The 27,219-nt window shown below is 41.6% G+C and overlaps 1 long non-coding RNA gene across 1 annotated transcript; it reads left to right on the top strand.

Annotated features, from left to right (window-relative positions):
- The first annotated feature begins 5,030 nt into the window (after positions 1-5,030).
- LOC117513207 lies at positions 5,031-22,705 on the top strand. The gene is made up of 3 exons (XR_004561480.1): positions 5,031-5,123; positions 13,896-13,898; positions 22,694-22,705. It is a non-coding gene; the product is annotated as an uncharacterized LOC117513207 (long non-coding RNA).
- The last annotated feature ends 4,514 nt before the right edge of the window (positions 22,706-27,219 follow it).

The following is a 27,219-nucleotide window of genomic DNA, read 5'->3' as shown; positions in this document are numbered from 1 at the left end:
GACATCTTTAAATTGCTTTGAGAGGGGTTAAGAAGCAGACTTGCTGCTTCTGAAAAGCAGCGAAGCAGAGAACCAAAGAAGCAGCGGCTTGGAGCACTGCTTTGTTGGTTCAGTCTTCAAAGCGACGCCGTTAACAGAAGCGGTTGATTATAGACCCGATGCAGGGTCTGCAATCAACATAATGAAATGATCATTTTCGCGACAAACGCCCCCAAAAATAACGGCCGCTCTGAAGGACAGATAAAGAATCATTAAGCAAAAAAGGCTATTGATGTAGGTGGATCGAATAATTTAACAATTTTCAAAGAACCAGTTCTCGATACTCATCCCTATTCATGACGTTAGGTCTCTGTAGTAGCCCTAAAATGCTCAACCTGTGAGCTTCAGGGTTTTTTGTACTTTACTTTGCATTATCTCTCAACGATCGTCATTAGGACTCTTTTTGCAGCACCCTGCCCTAATCTCAAACTATTTTCTTTTTTTTCATTCGTAAAGGTTTGTTTTTTATTTGAACTGGATGTGGACTTGGTGCTGCACCATCAGACCAGTGTTGATGCTGAAGGCTGCATCTTCTCCCATTCATTGGTGCTTGTTTGCTTAAATGGATGTTATGTTGTTTTTCTCCAGAAGAAGAAGTTGAAGGCACTCCCCCGTGTACTTCTGTGTGGCCACATCTACTGCACATCATGCATGTGCACTATTGAGTGTGACCGTATCATTTGATGTCCGGAGTGTGAGGTAGGTTTCAGTGAGTTACGTGGTGTATTTGCCAGTTGTGCTTTTTTTGTAGTAAAACTCGCCGGGACTGTATGAAGTGGTTTTATAGTAGTTATACCTTGCTCTGCTCCTTGAGGGATTTGTTATTTTATTGCATCAATATGTGGGCTTTATAAATGTGTTGATGAAATTGTTTGGATGATACAGGCCGTAGTGTTTCCCTGAGTATTTTCCTTTCCCATCTGTTTGTCTTTGTCTCCAAACCATCTGAGCTGTGTTGTCTTTGTAATATGTTCATTCCTAATTCTGTCCATCCTCACCTCTCCCAACATCTTAAGCTCTGCCACTTCCAGCTCTGTGTCCTATCTTTTTGTTAGCGCCACTGTCTCTAAGAGGTGGGTTGGCCACGTCGAACCGGTTAACAAGCTGCTCTCATGGTAAATACTCTGGTTTTTCAGTGCTGAAAACTCATCAATCTTGTTAGACAGTGAGTTCACATTTCCCATTATCACAGAGGGAATCGATGGTTTGTAGTGCCTCCTGTTGTCTGTTAGCCTAGCCTTTAGCTTAGCCCCAGCCTTGCAGCCTCTGTGTCTTCTCCTAAGCTCTGCCTGGATGGGGTGTCGTGGTTCGGCTTGTCCCCTTGTTCTCAGAGCCAGTAGTTCCTCTCTTGAATAAGTGGAAAAAGCTGGCTCCTGGTAGCATTGAAAAGTTTAAAATGTCCATGGGATATGTACGAGGTCTATTAGAAAAGTATCCGACCTTATTATTTTTTTCAAAAAGCATATGGATTTGAATCACGTGTGATTACATCAGAAATGCTTGAACCCTTGTGGGCATGCGAGAGTTTTTGAGAGATTTTGGTCTGGTAGTGTCGCCGTAAGGACGGCCCACGGCGCCTGATGGCGATCTGTGCTTCGAGGCGGCAGCGTCTCGCCGTTTCAAGTTGAAAACTTCCACATTTCAGGCTCTGTTGACCCAGTAAGTCGTCAGAGAACAGAGAACTTTCAGAAGAAGTCGGCATGAGGAGTTTATTCGGACATTCCATTGTTAACGGACATTTTGTAATGAAAGAACGTGCGGGCAGAGTCGCATGTCGGGCCTGACCGGACCGTGGGGGGTCGCGACAGGAAAAACACCTCCGTTGGAAACCTTAACGGGCAAGTTGGAACATGCCCAAGCTGTTAAACAATTTCTCAGTTACTCACTTGTTGAAAGCCATCAAAAGCCGCCTGAATTTTACAAATGGTTTTCAACATGGAGGTGTTTTTCCTGTCGCGGCGCACACAGATTTGCCGAGTCGTCACGGAAACGACTCGGCGAATTTGCGCGCACGTCTTTCATTAAAAAATGTCCTTAAACAGTGGAATGTCTGCATAAAGTTCTCATGCCGGCCTCTTCTGAATCTTCTCTGTTCTCTCACGACGTCCTGGGTGAATTAAGCCTTAAATTAAGTTGTTTTCAGGCCGATGACAGCGCCTGGAAGTGCTGCACGATGTCCCGCTCCGTGGAAAGTCCTTACACCGACAGAAACACCCCATAATCTCTCATCAGCCATTAAACTTTTCACCGAAAACCAGCTTAATTTCTCGAATAGTGTCCACTCAGATATTCCTCACAGGTACAGAAAAAATGTTTATAAAGCAACGCGCGCCATCTGGAGCAGCGTGTGAAACAAAGGAATTCAGCCGAGAGGGCGGGACCACATCTCACTCAAGGCCTGCCCACAGGGAAATGACGTCACCGACACGCGTGAAAAAACTCACGCATGCGCACGAGGGTTCAAGCATGATTGGTGTAATCACACGTCATTCAATTCCATATAGTTAAAAAAAAAAAATAAAAGGGTCGTTTTATTATCTAATAGACCTCGTATAACACACAGTGTCTTCATGAGAAGAGCAGAAGGGCAAAAAGGAAAGGAATAAAAGAGCTAAAAAGAGGTCAAACTGGGGCGCTACTGGAGAGGCAGCCGTCTCAAACAGCACCTGAGCAAGTATGAGCAACTACTATGTATACCAGTTTTGTTAAAGATCAACAAATATGGATCAAGAAGTTGCTGTGATGCTTCAAAATGTGCCCGAATTTGCTGTTGAGGACGACACTCTGTGGAATAGTCCCATTCCTTTGGATACCCCAAATATTTAAACTCCTCTACTTTAGCCACCTCTTCTCCTTGTGACTGCACTATTTCACCGCGCTCCCTCTCGTTCACACACACATTCAGTCTTGCTCCAACATGACTGTATTTTTGTATTCAGTAAGGTATATCTTATATATTATATTCCAGTTCTAAGGTGGAACTATGCCAGTATACAAAGGTATATCTAAAATGAACTAGTTGTTTCTGAAGTACCTGATTCAACAGTTTCCATGGATTTTGCTTTTTAATTCATGTTTTAATGTTGTAACACAGTACAAAGTCAAATATGGCTTTGTCCTTAAATTGTACAGTTCGAGCAAAAAGGCTGAGATGCAAGAAAATTTATTTGATTTATTTTCTCTGCTGCAGGTTGAGTCGAGCCTTCCTGAAGGTGGTGTGTGTGGTCTACAGGAAGACAGTAGGATCATTGGCCTTATTTACACTGCTAAAATGAACAAGAGAAAAAGGTAATAGTTATGCAGAATTTTTTTTTTATTTTGTATAAAATTCTTCTAGATGTAATTGCTTAAAAACTGGTTTCATAACCTCTCTTTAGGATGAATAGATTAATCACATTACTGTGATAATCATGAAGTTAACTTGTGTGATTCTATATTTTCACAATTAGAGACTCACACGTGTGACTCACATAAACCGTCTTAATGCACTGTGCCGTGCTGTGTCCCACCATTAAAATGCACATCCCCCCCATGCCCCCCATCCCAAATTGTATGTTGTAATCTTCATATGATTGACAAAGAACGGTAAATGACACAGCAAAGAGTTTACTGCCTTCAGCATATGATATAAAAAAATCACTTGTGATCATTTGTTCAAATGACTGACAACCTGTTCATTAATTTGTGTGTGTTTGTGTGTTCAAATGGAGCTACACACTAAATTAATAACAACGTGCTGTCAGGTGCGCACACGTCCAAAAGGCAATCAGTCTCGTCTATGGGGAGACAGAAGAACAAGAATAATAAGAACTTTGTCATTGTACAAGAAATGCAACAAAATTCTGTTAGGCAGCATCTTTTTCACAGTTACAGTGTCACAGGCATAGAGAAGAAAAAAAATAACTTTAAAAGGTAACATAAGTAATAAATATTAAGTGTAGAATATGTTATATATAAATAGTCTGTATTAAACTAGGGCAAAGAACAGTTGTATGCAATCATCCATTTATTGGACTGGGAGGTAGTAGGTGTTGGGGAGGTGTCGTGGTTCCTGCAGATCAGTTGGTACTCGCATGACCCTGAGTCTGCCAGAGGGAAGGCTGGTGAACAGAGTGTTCTGGGTGGGCGAGGTCGTCTTGGATCTTTGTCGCCCGTCGGAGGAGATGTCTCGAGTGGCTCTTCTCTAGATGTGGGACTGCAGAGCCAGTGATCCACTGTGTAGTCTTGATGCTGCGCTGCAGTTGTTTTTTTCTCTGATGCAGTGCAGCTGTCAGACTGTACTGTGCATCCATGGGTCAGGACACTCTGTTGTGCAGCGATAAAACTTTTCCAGCAGAGTTGAGGGAGTATGTTTCTCTGGGCCTTTTTAATAGTGTGGATGGGGTTCACAGTCCAGCCGGGGTCCTCTGATATGCACAGTCCGAGAAACTTGAAGTTTATGATCTGCTCCACTTCTTACCCATTGATGCCCAGGCCTGAGTGCCGTGTGGTCCTCGACTTCCAGAAGTCAATGATTTCTTTTGTTTTCTTGGTGGTGAGGTTGATGTGGTTGTCACTGCACCAGGTCACCAGTGTGTGGACCTCCTCCCTCTATGGTGTCTCATCATCACTATTGATTAGCCCTACAATGAATGTATCATCTGCTAATTTGATGAGGGTGTTGGAACCATGGATCACAGCGCAGTCATGGGTGTACAGCATGTACAAGACAGGACTCGGGACACAGCTCTGAGGGACACCAGTATTGAGGACAGTGGTGGAGGTGCTCATTCTGTCATGCTGGGGTCTGGTAGTCAGGAAGTCCTTGATCCACAGACAGAGGGGGGGGTTCCAAGTTGCAGTGTCTGCAGTTTATTGATCAGTCGGTTGGAGCTGATGGAGTTAAATGCTGAGCTAAAATCAACAAACGGCATCCCAAACGTCTCTGATATTGGTATTAAACCGGGGTTTTGGTTGGCGAATATTTTCACCCGTTTCCTTGTTGCTACATTGTCCATGCAGAAACTGATGTATGACAGCACAGAGGACATGTGGAGCTCAATGTGTGGGTCCTCAAAGAGCTCCCATAAGGTGTCCTCAAAACAGTCCTGCAAGGATTTTATGGTCTCCTCAGTCTAGCACTGCACTGGGGGTTATACTGTGACTTGGACTTGCAAATGTGGGGCTGGTAAACTGGTGGCAGGAACAAGGAAAGATGGTCTGAGGGTAGGGGCGGGCATTGGGGGAGCTGTCGTAATGCTGGTTTAGACTTGACCTGGTGTTCTGCCCTTCCTTGTTTTAATGACCGCATTCTTGTAAAATCTAGGGAGCACAGTCTTTAAGGCGGTGTGGTTAAAGTCTCCAGCCACGATGAAGAAGTCCTCTGGGTGTTTGTTCTGCTGCTTGCTGATGCTGTCGTGCAGCCAGCTCATAGCGACATTAGCATTAGCCCACGAGTGGATACACACAGCAGCAACAAACACTCGAGTGATTTCCCTGAGCAGATAAAAAGGTCTGAATTTTAACCGTAAAATTTACAGGTCTGGACAGCAGGGTCTCTCAGTTAATATAGATGCACACGTCCCCCTCTAGTCTTACACGAGTCCGATATGTGGTCTGCCTGGAAGATTGTGCGGTCTGCTAGCTCCCCAGCTAGGTCCGAGATGTTCTCATGCAGCCAGGTCTCTGTTACTTAATTTAATGTTGTCCATCTTGTTAACCAGGGAGCAGATGCTAGTGAGAAAAATGCTTGGAACTGCTGGTTTATGTGGATTCTCGGTTAGCCTAGCTCTGATGCCGGCTTGTTTGCCACATTTCTTGCGTCTTTTGCAGTGCTGTCGTCGCTTCCTCTCTGTCTTGCGGGTTCTCTCCGGGAACATGTTGAACCTTTCCGGGGTCCAGCCGGTCCAGTGTTGTTTCAGGCTGATATGATCGGTCCAGGCGTCCTACTCAATGTGTAGCTTCTAACTAGAGAGCACAGCCTACAGGGCCGCAACACTGCAATGTGAAATCAAACTAGCCACAAAATGCATACAAACATCAAACCCTGGTTTAGACCTTGTTCTGGACCTTGTCTGGAATGTGATTTTGTTGTGTAAACCACATAATCTCCTCCTGAAACATGGAGGGTCGGTCATTAAAGGGTATATTTTAGTCCAGCCAACAGTCATTCCATACCTGATTATAAATAATTTCTTCCAAGACTTTAACTTGTGTGAAGAACATTTGGGAAAAAATGGACAGATTCATAGCCATTTTGGTCCACATGTTTTTCTTATGGAAAGTTATTTGTCTGACATCAAACAAAACAGTTTATTATAATGTGTGTTTCTCTGAGGATTGCAACACAAATTGTGGTGTACCATAGGGGGGTTGCCTGGGTCCACTTCTCTGGTTCATCTTTACAAATATTTGCCAACTTTATTGAATTTGTGATGTATGCAGATGATTCAACTATGGTATGTCTTATTTGTATAACAGAACAGCTGAATTAACAAAGATACTACAAGATGTTGCTGTAGTTGCTGCAGGCATACTTGTGGTATCAATTAAATGGAAAGGGAAAATTTAAAAAATATTACAGAATTCTATATTTTTTTTTCCTGTATAATGGTGAGGAACATCCTGTATGGACTCAGATTGCTTGACTAGATTTAATATAAGCAGATTTGAAGCTGTATTTGATGCTGGGTTACAAAGTCGAGCTGTTTTGTTTAAGGTGCCTAACTTTTGTTCCTCATTGTAATGTTCTGTAGTATGCGGTAGTATGTAGTATGAAGAACAAGAGCAGGTACTGTTTGGATTATTCTTTGTTGCAGCTGCTTATCAAAGTGATGTAAAATGTTTTAAACTTTCACATCACACAACATAGTGTGCATCCAGAAAGTATTCACAGCGCTTCACTTTTTCCAAATTTTTGTTTTGTTACAGCTTTTTTTCCCCAAAATGGATGAAATTTATTTTTTCCCTCGAAATTCTACACACAATACCCCATAATGAAAATGTGAAAGTTTTTTTTTTCGATTTTTGCAAATTTATAAAAAAAAACAAACAAAAAACACAAATCACATGCACATAAGTGTTCACAGCCTTTGCCATGAAGATCAAAATTGAGCTCAGTTCCATCCTGTTTCCACTGATTATCCTTGAGATCTTTTTACAGCTAATGTCTAGTTCACACAGTTCACCTGACAGACCACACACATGGAGTTAAGAAAATCCTAGATCTAGATTTTTGCCTTATAGTGTGTGTTGTGCAGCCACACGGTAAAGACAACACACCACACATGAACGTATTTCACATACAAACATTCCCAGGTCAGACAGGAAATCTCACAAAACCTCTAGAGTTTAAATGTGACTTGAGAGTAAAGAAACAGGTGGACGAGGAAGAAGCAACGGAGATAGTTTGTGGAGACAGCGCGACCACCAGACTTTGTGGTTCGCCATTAGTCATTTTGATTTTGGATTCCACTCCGTGCACCCGTCACTTTGCTTTCTGATTGGCTACCCATCACATTCAGCAGGCTGCGTGCTCGTTTGTGGTCGGGGCACACCCCATACCCTGGGATATTGGGCCAGGACAATTCAACATGTAGAATATCCATGCTTTGTGATCGGAGCAGCTCTGGCGTCCTTCCGAACAGACTAGAGCGCTCTTAACACACCGCGCACGACAGGAATATCTGATAAGATTATCTTTAGAGCCATCATGATAGTCGGGGCATCTTTAAGACTGTCGGAAGGGGAAGATCGGGTCCAATAATATCGGTATAATTATCTTGCCATGTTAACCAGGCATAAATTGGAGGCCACCTGGCCTTTCGGCCACATGGATATACTGTTGTTTTTTGTTGTTGTTGTTGATTTGTGTGCCAATTAAATAAATTAATTCGTTCATTCAAAGAGTAAACACAGGTGTTTGACACCTGTGTGTGGCGCTATAACATCCCCAGAACAACCGAAGACTAGAGCATGTACTCAGGCCGTGTAACGGCTGATAATTTAGCCCTTAAAGTGACCACTTTCCAATGCAACACAGAGTAAAATAAAGCCTTTTAAGAGAAAGAGGGTCCACACTGATCATCTGAAATAGACTTACTGCACATTTAAAGTGAAGCAGTGTGTTTGTCTGTTTTTAACAAAAACACACAGTCTGCTCGACGCGGTGAGTGACTTGACCCGACGGCCGGGTACCCACAGTCCAAGTCGCTGCTGTCTGTTTTGTTCAGACTCGCACTGAGTGTTTCGCTTTGTAATCTTTGCTTTTTTTTTTTTTTTTGGACAACACACAATGGTTCACGAACATGGTAACTTAAAAAAAAAACAGTGACTGCAAGGCCTGCATGTTCAGCCTCCAGCTGAAATGCATCTGCTGAATCGCAGAGAAAGAGGGATAAAAAAAAATCACGTAGGGACCCAGTCCACCAGCCTTTAAAAATAATAATCATAATTTTTTAAAAAACTGAAAATGGTTAAATTTTACAAGTTGTGGGAAAAAAAAACAACCACATCCCATCACCATTTCAGCAAAATGTCAAGACTTTGGCTCAGTGACATTGTGCCGTTGCGTCAGGAGAGTCCTGGACTATTGATGATGTTTAAAAAAGCAAAAGTACTTTTTATCCGATTACTTGATTAATCGCCAGAATAATTGATAGAATGCTCGATTACTAAAATAATCGACAGCTGCAGCCCTAAACTACAGCATAGAGTGCAGTATACAAGCGATATTTGGCGACAGTGCTTTAAAATGTCTGCCTAGTGATGCCAAATCTCAGTTTGTTATATTGATGTTAACAAGGAATCAGTGCTAATTAACTAATCAGGTTTGAAGTGATGAGCTCTGGCATGTCACTGTTCACACATGTACAGTATTCTCACATGTGCTCCTGTGCACGGGTCTAAAGATACTGTTTTGGTAACAGTGTGTGTATGACTGTGAAAGCTTAAGATCATAAATGGCAGGTCCATGTTTGTGAGTAAATATGAATCTGACAGACAAGCTGTCCAAAGTATGCTGCGAGGTTATGACGTCCTGCTGATGAGTTCCTGACGGTCTGCTTCTAGGTCAGCACAGCTGAGGGACGCTGGATGCAGCAGTGGGCTGTCACAGTATTTAAAATTTCTGTCTTCCTTAGACCACTGATGCTGAGGAGCTTGAGAAAGCTTTGGATGAAGCATTGGTCCTGGCTGCACTACTTATGTACTCGTAAGAACTGCTTCATCAAGTGCTGCGTTTGTGTATTGTTCAAGAGCAAGGAAATAATAAAGCAGAATAACTTTCTGTATTCTAGCTACAAGTGACTGCACTTAAGGCATATTCCCTTTGACAGAATGCCGTTTTAATTTTGGTTGTAGTTTCCCTTTTTGTTGTGTATTTTGAGCAGAATTTCCCCACATAATGCACTTCATGTTTCTCGCTGTGGTTATGAGCTTCTTAGCTGGGTGAAGCGACAAGCACACTGTATCGTCCAGTGTTCAGGAGGCAGACTAAGTACATAACTCTTAACCTTTTGGCAGCACGGTGGATTCGTGGTTAGCACTGTTGCCTCACAGCAAGAAGGTCATAGGATCGATCCCCACCTGTGGCCTTTCTGTGTGGTGTTTGTATGTTGTCTCCGTGTTTGCGTTGGTTTCCTCCCGGTGCTCCGGTTTACTCTCACATCTAAAGATATGCATGTTAGGTGAATTGGAAACGTAAAAATTGTCCAAGTCTCCCTTGTAAAAGAGATCTCGATCTCAATGGGACTAACCTGGTAAAATACTGGTTAAATAATAAAAACCATAGCTGTCTGCAATTGTGGACATTTTATCTCGCATCCATTAGCTGTCTGTGGTCTGAGGGCATTTTCTCAATTGTACAATAGTGTCAGTAATTTCCTGTTTATGGTATCAGTGCTTTCTTTTAATATAATGCCCATGTGTTTACATCAAAATGTTCAGAACAATCTCAGCCTTCTAAAAGTGAAACATATTTGTCTAAAACACTGTAATGGTGATGTCACATTGTGATGGATAGCGCAAATGGATTAGTTACGTATTTAAATGTTCTTTGTCTGGTGGAAAAATCACATAATTCCGTTGGCCTTCTGTGGATTTGGGGCACTGATGGACAGATGTCACATTTCCACTGGGAACACAGAGAACTGCATTCAGCAGAATGATGGTCATGGTTTCAAGGCATATGTGCACGCGGGGCTGAGGTCTGTAAGAGAGAATAATACCCCAGCTCTTGTCAAAGGCTTGATGGATGACGTCGGAGCCAATCAGAATCGACGACATCACTAAGCCCCACCCCTAACCTCTCCCCTAATCCCACCCCTACGACGTGTCACAGCCAATCAGAATCGACTGTCACTAAGCCCCGCCCCTCACACTCCCTAATCCCACCCCATGACGTGTAGCAGCCAATCAGCGTGAGCCCTCCCCCAACCCCTCCCCTAATCCCACACCTATGACGTGTCACAGCCAATCAGCGTGAGCCTGCCTCCGGAGTCCCGCCCATCCATAATTAGTTCACACACAGGTGTCATATCAGCCTAATTTGCATTGAATGCTAGTCTGAGCATGGATGGGCATGTCTGCCCAATTTGCATCGACTGGTGTTCACCCCTTCCATGAGTCTCTGACGCTATAATATTATATATAAAATAAAGATTTATAAAATGTAATTATTTAATTATTTATAAAGTTTAATTATTTAATTCATTAAACAATTTAGTCTGGGAGCCCTGTGGGATTAACCCTTTAAAAAACGGTTCTGACAGAAACGCTTATTGCAGGTGTGCACGCGCATGTGCACGCGTGTGTGTGTGCATGCGTCTCCCTTTAAAGCTGGTGCTGAGATGGAATATCTCGCTTTTCAAACCGTGATGGCGCGACGTGTTTTAACTTCGCGCTGCATAGCCGAAACGCCGGTAAATATTACAACGGTCTCTAACGATGGGGCAGCGCCTAAGAAGGTAAAATTATATATAAATCGTGTAAAACCGCCTCTACCGCTCGACCACCTGGCTGGGGTAGTGAATTTTGAGTCAGGAGCCTGTCTGGGGTAGATTTTCGAAGCGTATAAAGCAACCCTGAGTTTTTACACGTTACCCTCGATCGAGCCCCACACCCCGAAAGTGACTTTGTGCACATATGACTGGGGCGTTAAGTCTACCGCTGTCACTGCTTATTTGAGAGGGGATGTTTTAGCGGATCCTCAGACAATCCGTGCTGAGAACAAAAAACATTTTCAGATTACATGGACCGGTTACACCAGCTCTCTGTATAAAGTGACCTTCAATAGATATCCTGCTGGGATACCCACTACGGCCAGGATGACCTTGGAACGCACCCACGGTAATCAGCGGGCCGTCGTAGAAGCCCCGGGTACAGACGTGGGAAAAAATCTTTTCGGCATATGGGGACAGAATCAGATGGCTTTTTAGGCACTGGCTGGAATATAAAGACATTATCGGAGTCAGAAGAAACCTGACCCCTTTCTTTTGTTAAGGGGAATCTGGCCACTCCCACCCCGCCCTACTATATATATTCATCAGCGGGGCAGGATGTGCTACCATTCGACAACCGACATCATGATTCAAGCTTTCACATCAGCTCACATTCCTCCAGCTTCACCCCCGCCAGAGGAGGACGTCGATCGTGAGGGTCATTACACCGGCTACAAGGAAGAAGGCTGCTCGCAGGACCTCTTCACCTCACCGCCAGAATCCTGGCCGTGTTACCGCGAGCTTTCCTCGGCTCAAGCATCGGTGATGTGGGGCAAAGAAACCCAGGGGGTGTACCCTTGGTCACCATCTGTAATTTTAGACGACGGACCAGGGTTACCCCCCAGTGTTTACGTCAGGGGTCAACCTACGGCTCCGGCAGAGGTCTGGGGTGAAACATCCCTCCCACCCCACCTGATAGAAGAAGCGCTGTGTGGCGAGACGTGCTTCACACCAGTCATCGGTGACCAGCCGGACGGACTTCTCTCCAACGAATTTTTGAAAACAACGAAACTGGCCGTCATCCGTCTGCTGGCTGGAGTGATTGCGAATTGTAGAAAGGAACTCTGTTAGGGCTGTCAGGTTGATCATCCGAGTCAGACGCAGCATGAATGCCTGGAAGAGGTATCTGAATTTTGACCCAATCAATTTCCATCGTGTGATTAAAAAGCCTCTGGATGGAGCGGTTTAATCCTGCACTGCTCAAATTGCTGGCGAGCCATTACATATTTCCCTCACCGGCAAGAGTCCAGGGTGTGGCTGAAAACATCTTGAACGAGCTGAAACACTGTGATAATTTTGGTGGAGTGTTGAAGCAGATATCCAGCTGTTTGGATCATGAAAATCCCACTCACATTCGTGAACTGGAGGATGTCTGGCACGGCCTGATCTGATTGTCACCTGCAGAGCTTCTTGTTTTAATATATCTATATATATCTGTGTCAACGTTCAATTTATCATGGGAAATTATTTGATTAATCTGTGTCCAGGTGTAAGGGATCGTTATGTCATTCGTGAACTGTCGCATCTTTTAAATCAGGCTGTCACACGCAGGCTGAACAATATTACAATGTCTTCTGTATTGGAAAGGCTGCTGGACTCTGTTAAAAATCAGGCCGGTCCAGAGTTTTGGGAGGAAAACGTGCTAAGAACCGTTTCGTAAATAGCGGATAACTCTGCCTACATTGTCTTACGCAGGATTTCCGTTATGGTTACTGACAATTTTCCTCGATTTAATCCCTACCACCTCTTTACACTGTACGCATTTATCGTGGACATTCTTTGTCACAGTGTAAGACAACAACTCCTGGAGAGATCTGAAGTCCTGACCGTCCTACAGAAACTTAATACAGCAATTTGTCTGAATAATGGCAGGAATGTTGTACACCGAACCCTGCAGATGATTAAATAGTAACTTCTTTTTCTGTTTTTTTTTCTTTTTAAATGAATGATAAAAAATGTTAAACAAAAATTTTCTGTTTTTAAGTTGCCTGTGTAAAACAATAATTTCTCTTGTTTTTTGAGTTGCGTGTGTTTATAATAAAATGATATATATATATAAACCAGGATTGCCTGTTTATTCGTCATTCACATACTTGATCCCTTACATGATGGCTGAAGAAAAATTGATGAGAAATATGTATTATAACCCTTCAAATCCCGGAAGCTTCGGCCGTGTGGAACGCTTACAGAAGGCTATCAAAGCCAAATCAGGGGTTAAACCCTCCAGGAAAGATGTGGAGTATTTCTTGGGAAGATGCTTACACTTTACATAAACCCGCAAGGATGAATTTGATCAGAAATAGGGTGTTTGTTACAGCCCCTATGAAACAATTCCAGGCTGATCTGTGCGATATGCAGACTTTATCAGCTCATAACGACGACTGTAAATATCTCTTAAAGTAGACCTGCATTGAAATAAATGAATTTTATTTTATTCGGCGATAAAATTATATAACAATACATAAAAATACCGCAGAGAATTACACAAGAACACTTCCAATACAGATGCTTATTTACATTGTGGTCCTCGAGCACCGAGCTGCTGATCCGCAAGCTGCCCTTCCAGCGCCTGGTGAGAGAAATCGCTCAGGACTTCAAGACCGACCTCCGCTATCTTGCGGTACGTTTGGTGAGTATACATTTCTTTTATTGTTGCTTGAAAATGATTTTTGGGGACTTTTCCATACGCCCATTTGATTGAGTGGTGTCGCATTGAAAATGTACTGTCTTTAGCCTCCGGTGTTACCGTTGCGGGGTACGGATGCGGGACCTGCAAAGAATTCAAGTCATTAAAAAGATATAAACCTCTCTCAGCGGCCACGGAGCTCTGCGGCTCCGATTACCGAGACCGTGCGGCGCTGCGGATTTTGCCACAAGAAGTCTGTCCTTGCGGGCAACAGGTGTTACTGGCCGCTCCGCAACAAAACAGAGAAGAACGGAGAAGAACGGAGAAGAACGTCGCCCACTGTCGGTATCGCTGCTGATCTGAGCATGCAGAGCTGTATCTCGCATTCATTGCAGCTTACTTTTGGATGTTGAAATCCGGATGTGTATAACAGTAACATTACTAACAGATAAAATCAATTTCAATGCGGGATCGGACTGAAGGCTTTTTTTTTTTTTTTTTTTTTTAATCGGACTGAAGGCACAAGCGTGTCGTCTTCTCCCCGACGTCATGGAAATGACCCGGATGTACAAACTGTTTTCACGGAGGGCTAATTTTTAGCTGCAAATTTGTCATTTTTAAACGAGGATTTCTCCGCTGAATTACAAATTTGGGCTTTCAGATTTATTTTACTGCATTCATAAGGGTCTTATAAATACATACCAGCTATTTCTTTCTGAGATCTGACCACATTTATTTCAATGCAGGTCTACTTTAACAGTCATAGACATATTTTCAAAAAAACATATGCCAGGCTTCTCAAAACGAAAACAGGTCGTGAGGTCGCAAACGCTTTCGCCACCGTTTTACAAGAAAGCGGAGTCCCAATGAAGTTGCAGACTGATGCTGGGAAAGAATTTTTCAACAAGGTTTTTTCAGCCCTCACGAACAGCATAAAACATTTTTCAACTGCCAGCGATCTGAAGGCCTCAGTCATTGAACACTTTAATCGGAAACTAAAAACCAAGATGTGGAGGTTTTTCACTGCAAACAATACACATCGTTACATCGACGTGCTGCAGGATCTGCTTAAAACCTTTAATGCATCTTATCATAAAAGCATCGAGTCCGAATGAGGTTAATGCTCAAAATGTTGATCAAGTGTTTAAAAATTTGTATGGGACTTTTCCCCTACGCACAAGTCCTATGAAATTTAAATATAAGGTTGGTGATATAGTCAGGATCTCCAAGCTCAGGGGAGTTTTTGATTAAAAAAAAAATATATCAGAGTTTTACAGATGAAATGTTCAGTGTCAGAATGTATTCCACGTTTCCCACCTGTGTATAAATTAACGGACTACGACGGCGAGATCATTGAAGGTTCATTTTATGAACCAGAATTGCAGAAGGTTAAAATATCAAAAGACAAAACGCAGCCAAAAATATCGCGTCCGATGTAGTGAGACCGTGTGGTTGACATCGTTTTCTGCGAGAGGTCGTTGTTAAATAATGTTGACTTTAAAGTTAAGCTGATTCGTGCAGGTGACGCTTTCAGCCTGATGTGTGCTGATAACAGCACTTTTAAGTTAAACATCCTGGGAGTGTCTCTTTTTGTTAAAAAAGTCTGTCTCCCCACCAGTTCGTCTCGGCCACAATGCGGCGTTGTTGAAGGGGAACGCCCTGTATCCGTTATCTCGGATTAATGTGAAAACCTATGTTATCCCTCACAATTCCAGAATTTGCAATCAGGAAAATCTGTTTCTGGGGTTCATGCCGAAATACGTCGTCCTGGGTATGGTGAACCACAATGCTTTCAGCGGAAAAAGGGATTTATCCCCGTTTAACTTACGAAACTATGATGTGGAATATCTGGCTCTTAGCCAAAATGGGAGACAGGTGCCTTCTAAACCCTTCCAACTGCAATTTAACAATGGGATCTCTGTCAGAGTTTTATAATTCGTACACAGCCACAGGGAGACATTTGAAGGATCTTCCTCTCTGTATAACACGTGACGATTTCCCGTTGGGCTACGCCTTGTACACCTTTAACCTGAGTCTGGAGGAGGATACGGGGGCATTGTCACCAGTTTCTACTGGCAGTCTAAGGCTTGAAATGCGTTTTAGAGTGGCGACCCCGCATACGATAACGGTAGTAGTCTACGCGTGCTATGACTCCATTCTGGAAATGAACTCCAAACGACAAGTGTTGGTCGATTTTTACTTGATCATGAACACTCTCGAGTCGGAGGCCGTGATGAGGTATTTAGCAGGAAACATTTTCAGAGCAGTGTGGGCCTGTAATGAATTAGAAAGCATCAAAGCGAAACCGCCTGCTTTTTTCATAGTAAATACCCACCCGAGGCATTTACCGGGTAAACACTGGCTGACAATCACTGTTGAAAAAGATGGTGGAGCTACGTTTTTTGATTCCTTCAGATTTAGCCCGGACTTCAACCTGTACCCCAAAGGTATCCTACAGTATTTGGAAATTCAACGTGGGATTACAAAGATTTTCTATCATAATAGACAGCTACAACATGAAATGTCAGACGTGTGCGTGCAACACTGTCTTTTATTTATCTAAAAGAGCCTGCGGGCTGTCCTACAAAGATGTACTGTCTTTATACGAGGTCTGTTAGAAAAGTATCGGACCTTTTTATTTTTTGCAATAACCTTATGGATTTGCATCAGCCAAGCTTGATCCTTCGTGTGCATGCATGAGTTTTTTCACGCCTGTCGGTTGCGTCATTCGCCTATGAGCACGCTTTGAGTGCGCACTGGTCCTCCCCCCTCGTCGGATTTTCATTGTGAGGAAAATGTCTGAACGGCTGGAGCAGCGCTGCATCAAATTTTTCCAGAAACTGTGACAGCCAGGTGGACACCATTTGGAAAATTCAGATGGTTTTCAGGGACAATTTTATGGGCATCACACAGATTAAGGAGTGGTACTGCCGGTATAAAGACGGCGCACATTGTTGGAGGGCGCGCCGCGCTCCGAGCTGCGATCGACAGGCTGAAACGACCAGATCATTTCCAAACTGAATGCTGTGTGTTGATCCAGGACGTCATCTGACTACCAGAGAAATGGCAGAAAAGGTGGACATAGCACATTCCACTGTTAAAGGAGATTTTGTCATGAAAACAGGAGCGGAGGAATTCGCCGCGGAGCCGCTAATGGCGGGAATCGAAAGCACCTCCGTGTTGGTCTCACAGGACATGTTGTGACATGCTCAGCTCTTCGACAATTTGTCAGATACTCGACTGAAAAGCCACCCAAAGCCGTCTGAATCTTCCGAATGGTGGAAGAGCTGGGCATGTCCCGTGAGACTTCCAACACGGAGGTGCAAAAAATAAAAAAGCTCCGATACTTTTCTAACAGACCTTGTACACCCGCAACACTGTTAAGAACGACAATATGGTTTTTGAATTTGTGAAGGAATATCAGCAATGTACCAGAACAGGCTGTAAGAGCTTGTGTAACCAGTGTTCACATTGTTTTCATGCGTTTAAAACCTGTTACAATTTACACTGAATGAAATTGCTGTAGACTGTTACTTTTGTAAAGATTTTTATTGTGGTGATAAACATGCTGTATAAAAACAAATTATATATTAAATAAATGATTAGTACAATAACAAGGTCTGCTTCTTTTATTTGAAAACTGTGATCTTCTTTCATGCTGGAAGTGTCACCGGCTCTGATGCCTGGGTATCTCTGACCATGTTGCTGATCCGGTTAGCCTCAGAAAGCAATGTTTACGTGGGAAATTCTTCCCAAATGATTGGCTTCACCTTTCTTTTCCTCTTGCTGGGGGATTTGGTTGCAACTGGTGACTCATCCGGCGATATACGAGGGTAGGCTGAAAAGTTCTAAGGCTCCCCATGAAGGAGTAATGCATTAACTGCATTATAGTGAGCCTTAGAACTTTTCAGCCTACCCTCGTACTTTGGCTTTTTTTAAATTTCTGCAGTTCTTTGCGGGCTGCATGGTTTGAAATGCAGGTCACAGGAATATTATATTCATTCAAAACAGTAAGAAAACGCCCCCAGCCTGTTGGAGGGTTGGATTTTTTTGTAGGAACAGCTGAGATATTTCATGAGCTCGATTGCATGGGAACCCTTAACTGCCCGCCCGTTATAAATAAATTCACCCGATGTGGTCCAAGTAGCATTACCTGTGGAAATCTTCCTCATAATATACTCTGCATTCTTTCGGTCTCCCAAGGGCAGGTTCTCCATCACCTTTGAATGAATGAATGAAAACTGTTTATTTCGAACATTTGATACAACAACAATTACAAGATAGATCAGTAAAGACAACAACAAAAAAGTTCCTACTGTGTACCCAACATGTCCGAAAAGGGGTAGGGTGAAGCATCAGCTTATTTATCTCTACCCCTTCTTCCCCACAACCAGTAATACCCTTTGCCACATATACACATAGATTCCTACACACCTAAACCGATATCAATATATATATATATATATATATACACATATATATACACAAACATAAATATACACCTACACATACCTACTTACATACAAAATACTATATATTTACAAGCCGAAGCAAAAAACAAAAACACCCTAACCCTCATTACCCTTCCTCCTCCCTATACCTAGAAAAAAACATATTTTTGTACCGCTGTTTGAACTGGTTCATGCTTGGACATTGCTTGAGCCCCACTCCCAATCTGTTCCACATCCTCACCCCACAGACAGAAATACAGAAACCTTTTAATGTTGTTCGTGCCCACTGATGCTTTAAATTAAATTTCCCCCTCAGACTGCAATCCCCTGATCTGTTAAAAAAAATATTTTTAATATTTGCTGGAAGTAAATTGTTTATTGCTTTATACACGATTTGTACTGTTTGAAAATGAACCAAGTCTGTGAATTTTAAGAATTTGGATTGTAAAAATAGTGGATTTGTATGATCTCTATAGCCAGTATTATGAATAATTCTTATAGCTCTTTTCTGCATTACTGATAGTGATTGTGTTGTACCTTTATAAGTATTACCCCATACCTCTACACAGTACTGTAAATATGGTAAAACCAGTGAGCAGTAAAGAATGCGGAGTGAGTTGTGGTCCAGAATGTTTCGCTTTGTTTAGAACTGAAATGCTTCTTGACAGTTTACTTTGTATATGTTTTATATGAGTCTTCCAGTTTATCTTATCTATTATCACCCCCAGAAACTTATTTTCATGTACCCTTTCAATATCTACCCCCTCGACTTGTAACTGAACCTGTATGTCTGTATTACAATAGCCAAATAACATGTATTTTGTTTTACTTAAGTTTAATGATAATTTGTTTCTGTCAAACCATATTTTCAATTTTCCCATTTCTATACTGATCCTCCTCAGTAACTCCTGCAAATCCCCCCCTGAACAAAAAATGCTTGTCATCTGCAAATAATACTAATTTTAATATTTTGGAAACATTGACAATATCATTTCTATAAATTAGAAACAGTTTAGGACCCAATACTGACCCCTGTGGGACGCCACAAGCATTGTCCAAGCATGATGATGTATATTCCCCCAACTTCACAAACTGTTTTGTTACTTAAGTAGCTTCTCACCCAGTGCAACACCAACCCCCTAATCCCATACTGTTCAAGTTTACTGATTAATATGTCATGATTGATTGTATCAAAAGCCTTTTTAAGGTCTATAAATATTCCAACTGAATGTAATTTGTGGTCTATGGCGTTTGTAATCTCCTCAACTGATTCTATTAATGCAAGTGATGTTGAACTATGTGCTCTGAATCCATATTGACTATCAGTAAGTAATTTATGTTTATTTATGAATTTGTCTAATCTATTATTGAATAACTTTTCTAATAATTTGGAAAATTGTGGAAGCAAAGAAACAGGTCTATAATTTGTGAAGTGGTGTCTATCCCCAGTCTTATACAGCGGCACAACCTTAGCTATTTTCATTTGATTGGGAAATTTACCGGTTTGAAATAAGTTACAGATGTATGTTAATGGTTCTTCAATCCATTCAATGACCTGTTTTACCACCACCATATCAATTTCATTTAAATCGGTAGATGTTTTATATTTACAATTATTCACAATGTCTATAATTTCTTTTCCATCCACTGCTGTGAGGAACATTGAACAGGGATTTCTTTCTATGAGATTATTATCCCAATCCTCAGGTTGGGAATTGGGAATTTTTTCTGCCAAGCTTGGTCCAATATTTACAAAAAAATATTAAAACCGTTGACTACCTCATCCTTATTTTCCTTCTTGACATTATTATCAATGAAATACTGAGGGTAACTCTGTTTTTTATTACCATTTTTGATAATGCTATTTAATATATCCCATATTCCTTTAATATTGTTTTTGTTATTATATAATATGTTACTATAATATTCCTTCCTGCATACCCGTATAGTATTAGTTAATCTATTTTTGTATTTCTTATATCTATTTTCTGCCTCTTTAGTCTTTAGTTTTATGAATTCTCTATACAGTGTATTTTTCTTATTACATGCATTTCGTAACCCTTTCGTCATCCATGGTCGAGCTTGGATTTTTTGTTTTCTGTAGTCTTGTTTAATTGGACAATTTTTATCATATAATGATGTAAATATTTGTAAAAAAGTTTCATATGCACTATCAACATCACTTTCACTGTATACCTTTTCCCAGTTTTGCTCCTGTAAATCCTTCTTTAGTGTGTTCATGTTTTCCTCTGTACGCACTCGCCTGTATTTTATTTTCTCCTCTGGCTGATTCCGCCGATGGTTTCTATTATAAACGATGAAAACTGGTAGATGATCACTAATGTCATTGATTAATAATCCACTCAGTGTTATTCTCAACCCGTGAACTCCTCCTCTTTCGTTGTAATAACGGACTCCTTTTCAGAGGGTGAAACACGTGCCCACTTTTCATTCTCCCCCTGCCTGATAAGCATTAAATAACGCTGCAGGAGAGCCTCGTATTTTTTTATTTTCTCTTAAGGACTCTGTCCATCCTCGGCTATAACTGCCCTCATTTTAAAATCCAAATCATTTTCTTTTCATTTTATTTTTAAAGAATTTTCTTTTGCATGTCAACAGAAAACACAAACATTAACTGAGGGTGTACAGTTTTGACTATAACAGTATTCCATATACAAATATTAACGAATCATACAAATTATGGCTTTCTTATCCTTACATATGCTTTCCATTTTGCCCATATTTTTTTCAAATTTGTCATTTCGAAGTCTGTTAGACATAGTGATTTTTTTCTATTATGTATATAGAATAGACAATGTTGTGCCAATCATTCAGGGTTGGAGAGTTTGTTTTTAGCCAGTTTTTGGTAATCAATTTCCAAGCTGCCAGACTAAAAATTCCAAATAGACACTTTGTCTCTTTATTTATGTCCACAGACTGCAAAAGACCAAATAGCATCTTGTTGCAGTTTAAGGGTGATGGTACATTTAGCATTATGCATACTTCAGATTGAATATTTATCCAAAAATGTTGTATTAAGGGACATGACCAAAACAAATGTAAATGATTCGCTACCTGAGCCCCACATTTCCTCCAACAAATGGAAAGACCTGAGTAGTGTGAGCTTTGTACTGGTGTAATAAAGTATCTACTAAGGCATTTCCAACCAAAGTATCTCAAGGAGACTGAATTGGAATTTCTCTATTGGAATGCAGTGTATTTCAACCAAAGTTCGGTTGTCATTTTGGTATTTATTTCCATTTCCCACTTTTGTTTAATATATTCTGTGTTTACATTTTTAATATCCTGGAAATCCTTGTATAATCTTGAAATCAATTTTAGACCAGAATCACCCTGGTTGGCCTTAATAAAAATCCTCAATATTGGCATCTCAAATACATTGCTATTCTTTGGTATAAAGCTTGTGATATAATGGCGGATTTATAAAAATCTGTAAAAATCCTTGTTATTGAGCTGGAATTGTCTTTTTAGTGATTGGAAGTCCCTCAAAGTTTCCTTGGAAAAATAGGTACAGTATGAAGTTAGGCCCTTCCTTGTCCAGGATCCGTACGTCTTATCCATTCCATTTGGTGCGAAATGTGGGTCATTGGAAGCCCAACGTAATATTCTCACCTGATCAAAAAATTTGTTTCTTTTAATAAAATTTAACCAGAATTTTAATGGCAATTTAATCCATTGATTTCCTTGTTGAATCTGTCTTTTAATAAGTCTTCTGTCTCCTAAACTGGCTTGAATTGGACCATCTTCAGAAATTTTAGCTTCTATTTCTTTCCATCTGGCCTCATAATCAATATTGCACCAACACACCAGGGTTTTAAATTGTGCTGCTACATATAGTAAGCCTTAAAGCATGGCATGGCAAGGCCTCCCTTTTCCTTAGCCAATTGAAGAGTCTTCAACCTCAATCTTGGCCTCTTCCCCTGCCAAATTAACCTAGAAATTAATTTATAAATCCAAATCATTTTCAGTGGACTGTTTGATGTCTGTACCACCAGGATTCAACCGTTGCATATTTGAGGTCATCTGTTCAAGTTGCTGGGGCGTTAACAGAAACATCTTCTGAGTCAATTTTGACGTCATTTATCCTCGTATGAGTTGAGTAATAATCGGCAGTGCAGCAGCCAGTAGTGGCAACAGGAATCCTCCAGTCTGTATAAGACTCTTGCGTTTACTCTTTAAGCTGGTCTTTTTAGCCGTAAAGCTTTCCTCCTACTTTTCAGGGTGCTGAATTGTCTCCTGTTCAGGACGATATTACCCTTTAAAATATTCAGAGCAATCTCAGATAAGGCACGCAGATGGTCGGGAGCTGCCGTTCTCAAAATGTCTTGACGCTGATGTGGGCTGGCTTTGATTAGAGTTTTAAGAATGTCGGCGTTCCTTTTTAAAAGTGAGCTCATGGTCTCCTGCTGGATTTTGCAATATATACAGCCGGCCACTGATTTTGCAACAACCCCGTTCTCAGTCTAAACCGATCTGGGCAGTTTTGTGTACAGTCCAGGAATAAATATCCGTATGGTTCGCTGGTTGCATCTTCTAAGCTGTCCAAAAATATTGTTTTTTTGAGGGGAACATTTGTTGAGCTAAAATATTCATCTGCAGCTTATCACGTGGGTTTTAAAGAGCACCATATAGCTTGTGTTGAGACTGATTGTTCTGCTGTATTTCCCCTGATGAAACACATTCTGAGTTATTAAAATTATTGACATATTCCTATGGTGTCTGTACTGTGTAAATACTCTCACAACTCCGGGGTCATCAGCTGCCTGAAAAATGAGATCGTCCAGTATTATCAGGTGAGACTTACCAGAAGGAAACAGGCTTTCGTCTTCAAAAGAATCAGGCAGACCTCGCACAAATTTAATGTTTTTATTCTTTGCCCTCAGTTCAGAGTACATGGGTTGGAATGAGGTGTAAATCCATACAATATTTTCCGGCACATCTTTCCTTACATGATCACAGTTCTCCAATAATGATTTAACAAAAACAGTTGTTCCTGATCCACTTGGTCCTATTACGAGGCATGAGAAAGGTGTCTGCAATCTCGGGTCAAACAGGATAGGCTCTCCAAAATCAGACATGCTTTTCAATATCCAAAGGGTTCAGTCAGACCATTTGGCAAAAGACGTTGTTTGTCATACACGACTCGGAAGGTTTCCTGGAATGACGCGTTTGTCAGCTTGAAGCCGTTTTTATGACATTGCTGTGGCGCTTTGATCATGGACCCATTGGCAGGATTTTTTACGTAACCCTCGATCAAGTCTTTGATGCTGTCAAAGTTTATTTTTTGACAGCTAGCACGAGTTTGTGTGATCCCTTTCACGTGCATAACAGTTTTTCCATTCAAGGTTTTTATACGCTTAACGTTTCGGTCCCGCCGCCGCAAATTCAACAATAGTGTCCCCACTCAACTCAACTGTTAACTGCCCGAGAAAATTACCGGTGGGTAACGGGGTTTCACCATCCCTACAGACGTAGATCAGGCTATCTGTATCGCAGGATCCTCTCTGGGGTCGCCACCTTTTCCATAAATCCATACAGAGGCAAGCGCGCATATGATGTGGTAAATGCAGCAATAAATATATTATCTGCTTTACCCGGACAAGCTATGTATTGTCACCCATACCGCCATTGGACCATAGCCGCATCATTATTCAGAAATGAAAAATAGGTGATGTCATACTGGTCGGAGAATAGAAACCTGAAAAATTCCTCAGCCTTCCTGACGAGTTTGGTTTGCGTGAGATTATTCCTCTGAGCGAATTTCCCCCAGAAAGAATTCAGACATAATTTCGCCATTTGTCTTATTGCAGGGTTGAGGGAAATTTTCCCCGGGTCCAAACTGATTTTTTGATTGACCCAGTAGTTCTCGACATATTTCTCCCTGCTCTGTGTCTTTATCAGATTCTGGTGGATATCCAGACGCCTCCTGTTTATGTTTTACAAACGTGTTTATGTACCCCACAAATATCGCTTTTAATTTCGAAATGCCAGACCTTGTTAATCTCTGCCACAATGTAACCTTTATCCAAAGCTTTGTGAAATTCAGGGGTCGGCCACGTCCCATTCAAAGCTCTTTCCTGATCGCTGTGTGTGCATGATTTATCTTGGTTGTTGAGATCAGCACACAGGCAACAAAGAGGAAAGACTAGCTTTCCCTGAGGCGTCTGGTAAGGAAGAATGGGGAAATGTAACCCGTGTGGCGGGTAGACGCTAGCTTTGATGAGACCGAAATATGAACGAGGGTCTTGGAAATCCCTGATAATGATTTTCGGATGTCCTGTGGGGTATGTGAAATTTATGTTAACGTAAGGGTACAACAACGTCACATCAACATAATGAATCTGTTCACCCTGACCTGACGTGTACCGCAGATGTGCAGGGGCTCTCCGTCCCCCGTACAAAGCATCTCTTGGTTCGAGCGGTTTCGGGGCTCGGTACTGCTGGAGAAATTGTTGGATTGTCTGATTATTTTTTTTGATGTTATTTCATTCATGATCACAGATAATGGTAAGACTGACACCCTCCATCGCCCGCAAAGCTGCTAAGTTCATCTGACACACCGCGTACAGCTGACCGAATGTGGTGTTCAGAAGAGGATTTTTTTCATGGGCCAGAAAACAGATTGGACAACCGTGATAAAAGCAGCCAAGGAATTCCCAGGCATTTTTCACCCCGTTAACCTCCATATACCCATCAACGGTATACGCCCCCAGCTTTTTCTCACCCTGGTTCAGTGCGTGAGCGATTGTAATATTTCGGTTCTCCATTTCCCATTCTAACCATTGAATCGAACCGTCTGAAACTCTTTTATACTGTTACTGTTACTGCTACGGTAATTGTCGGCTGACGGTAAGGCCAATGTATTAGGTGGAAGAAAGTTCATTTTAAAAACTTTCATACAGGCTGAGGCAATTGTAGTGCAGCTAAAAGGGTCCATGAGTGTTTTGCTGACAAATTCCTTCATAAATTTAGTGCACGCTGCTGCGAGAATTCTACTGTCATCGCGGTACATCATCACCTCCACTTTAAAATCGAAAACGGAGTTCTGTTTGGTTTTGTACCACGCATCAAATTCCTGTTTTTCTGTCTGACATTTTCGCCACGCCATATGCAGCGGGATCAAGATATGGACCGATATAATCCAAATTTTTTGCTGAGCTGAACAGGTACGGAAAGTAACCTTTCCGCATACCCGCCTGCACTTCGATACCCATAGCTTTCGGCATTTGAGCGAGGCGCATGGTTAAAAATGACAGCGAATCAATGTACTTCTGCCTGAACGCCCGATCTGACATTTGCAGAACTTTACTCCCTGTCATAATCAATCAATCAATCAATCAATTTTTTTATATAGCGCCAAATCACAACAAACAGTTGCCCCAAGGCGCTTTATATTGTAAGGCAAGGCCATACAATAATTATGTAAAACCCCAACGGTCAAAACGACCCCCTGTGAGCAAGCACTTGGCTACAGTGGGAAGGAAAAACTCCCTTTTAACAGGAAGAAACCTCCAGCAGAACCAGGCTCACGGAGGGGCAGTCTTCTGCTGGGACTGGTTGGGGCTGAGGGAGAGAACCAGGAAAAAGACATGCTGTGGAGGGGAGCAGAGATCGATCACTAATGATTAAATGCAGAGTGGTGCATACAGAGCAAAAAGAGAAAGAAACAGTGCATCATGGGAACCCCCCAGCAGTCTACGTCTATAGCAGCATAACTAAGGGATGGTTCAGGGTCACCTGATCCAGCCCTAACTATAAGCTTTAGCAAAAAGGAAAGTTTTAAGCCTAATCTTAAAAGTAGAGAGGGTGTCTGTCTCCCTGATCTGAATTGGGAGCTGGTTCCACAGGAGAGGAGCCTGAAAGCTGAAGGCTCTGCCTCCCATTCTACTCTTACAAACCCTAGGAACTACAAGTAAGCCTGCAGTCTGAGAGCGAAGCGCTCTATTGGGGTGATATGGTACTACGAGGTCCCTAAGATAAGATGGGACCTGATTATTCAAAACCTTATAAGTAAGAAGAAGAATTTTAAATTCTATTCTAGAATTAACAGGAAGCCAATGAAGAGAGGCCAATATGGGTGAGATATGCTCTCTCCTTCCAGTCCCCGTCAGTACTCTAGCTGCAGCATTTTGAATTAACTGAAGGCTTTTTAGGGAACTTTTAGGACAACCTGATAATAATGAATTACAATAGTCCAGCCTAGAGGAAATAAATGCATGAATTAGTTTTTCAGCATCACTCTGAGACAAGACCTTTCTAATTTTAGAGATATTGCGTAAATGCAAAAAAGCAGTCCTACATATTTGTTTAATATGCGCTTTGAATGACATATCCTGATCAAAAATGACTCCAAGATTTCTCACAGTATTACTAGAGGTCAGGGTAATGCCATCCAGAGTAAGGATCTGGTTAGACACCATGTTTCTAAGATTTGTGGGGCCAAGTACAATAACTTCAGTTTTATCTGAGTTTAAAAGCAGGAAATTAGAGGTCATCCATGTCTTTATGTCTGTAAGACAATCCTGCAGTTTAGCTAATTGGTGTGTGTCCTCTGGCTTCATGGATAGATAAAGCTGGGTATCATCTGCGTAACAATGAAAATTTAAGCAATACCGTCTAATAATACTGCCTAAGGGAAGCATATATAAAGTGAATAAAATTGGTCCTAGCACAGAACCTTGTGGAACTCCATAATTAACTTTAGTCTGTGAAGAAGATTCCCCATTTACATGAACAAATTGTAATCTATTAGACAAATATGATTCAAACCACCGCAGCGCAGTGCCTTTAATACCTATGGCATGCTCTAATCTCTGTAATAAAATTTTATGGTCAACAGTATCAAAAGCAGCACTGAGGTCTAACAGAACAAGCACAGAGATGAGTCCACTGTCCGAGGCCATAAGAAGATCATTTGTAACCTTCACTAATGCTGTTTCTGTACTATGATGAATTCTAAAACCTGACTGAAACTCTTCAAATAGACCATTCCTCTGCAGATGATCAGTTAGCTGTTTTACAACTACCCTTTCAAGAATTTTTGAGAGAAAAGGAAGGTTGGAGATTGGCCTATAATTAGCTAAGATAGCTGGGTCAAGTGATGGCT

The sequence above is a fragment of the Thalassophryne amazonica genome, chromosome 7 (assembly GCF_902500255.1).
Source record: "Thalassophryne amazonica chromosome 7, fThaAma1.1, whole genome shotgun sequence".
Taxonomy (NCBI): Eukaryota; Metazoa; Chordata; class Actinopteri; order Batrachoidiformes; family Batrachoididae; genus Thalassophryne; species Thalassophryne amazonica.
The sequence above is the reverse complement of the archived record's forward strand: the minus strand, read 5'-3'. Positions and strand labels throughout refer to the sequence as shown.